Here is a 1,553-nt window from a genome sequence, read left to right as displayed (position 1 = left end):
GCGCGGCCGGGTGCCGTCGCTGGTGCGTCCGTGGGTCTGTGGGTCCCCGCGCCAGCCCGGAGCCCGGAGGCCGCGCGGCGCCAGCCACGTGACGCGCCCGCCGAGCCGCAGTGGCGCTGGCCGGGCGCGGGGGGAGGCGGCGGGGCGGGCCGGGGGCGCGCGCCCCGCCTCGGTGCTGGACAGCTCCGCGCCGCCGCCCCGGCCGGTCGGCGCCCCCCGCCCCGCAGCCCTGGAGCCAGGGCCCCGTCAGCTCCGGCGCGGTCTGCTCCCGGGCCCACGAACTGGTCCCTGCCGGAGCCCGCAGGGCCGCTGTGCCGGGGAGGGGAAGGGAGCGGAGGGGAGAGGGGACTGGTAGAAGGTGGCTGCTTAGGGGACCTGAGGGCAGGACGGCGCGAGGTGGCGCGGGGCTCAGGCCTGTCTGCCCCGTGAGGTGTCCCTGTTCCCGCCCCTGCAACCCCTGTGGCCCTCGTTTGCCACAGCCCGACTGGCCCTGGCACATCCCTGAAATGCACCCTTCTGTGCAGAGCAAGGCTTGTGAAGAGATACTGGGGAACACGTCAGGCCTCTGGAAATTCACCCCTTCCGGGGACCCCTGAACCCACCTAATCACCCCGTCAGGTCCTGGGGAATGGAAAGGAGGCTCGCTTTTCAGGCTTGGGGCTGCCACCTGGGAGTGGTGTCAACCAAGGGGCTGGTCCCAAAGAGGCAGAAACCCGGGAGAGAGACAGGGAGAAGAGCTGAGGAGGCCATTTAGAGTCAAGCAGGGTCAACCCTCCTTTCTTGAGACTAATGTGCAATCAGAGGTCCTTGCCTGGAGGCTTGGCGCCCCCATGCCTGCTGAGCTGAGGCAGGACCCCTCTTCAGTTACCACCACTCCCTTCCACATTCTCCTTTTTGGAGAGAAGGTAAAGAGGAACTGATACTGTATTAGTGAAAGCTGTAGACTGTGTAACTCACTAACTCATTTCTACTGTGCAGGACAACTGGATTTTAATTTAAAAAATGGGAGGGAAAACACCTTTTAGTTTTTCTGGGTGGGTGGGTGTGTGTTCTCTCTCTTCCAATTTCTTTGGTGATTTTTCAAAAGCCGACTTCTTGAGAGATGTAGCAAATGATTTAAGAATCAAGTAACAAGATAAACGACTCATTTATGGTAAAGAGCACTAGCCTGCCATAATCTGGTTTCAGAATTTCCCAAGACTGCTGGCTGCTCATGTAATGGGCATTTATGCATGGCAAAAATGTTCAACAGAATTGCAGAGCTGGCAGGGAGGGTCCGAAATTTTGTGTCCACTTGAGGATGCTTTCTAGATGCATGCTTTCCAAGTTATGAAAGGAATCTATAGTGGAGACCAAGGCCATGGGGAGTCCTATTGGAGCCTGAGACAAAAGGAAAAATGTGAACCCCTATATACATTTATCAAAATATCCTTCCATATTTTGAACTGAGCGGAAAGATCAATAAAAGCTCTACAATCACAAAGTTGCCCAATTTGTCCACACCACTTGTCAACCCTCATAAGCCCGGGAGGCAGGGGACAGCCCAGTTAGCT

Source organism: Phoca vitulina, unplaced genomic scaffold, assembly GCF_004348235.1.
Source record: "Phoca vitulina isolate PV1807 unplaced genomic scaffold, GSC_HSeal_1.0 scaffold58, whole genome shotgun sequence".
Classification (NCBI taxonomy): Eukaryota; Metazoa; Chordata; class Mammalia; order Carnivora; family Phocidae; genus Phoca; species Phoca vitulina.
Note: the sequence above shows the minus strand (reverse complement) of the source record.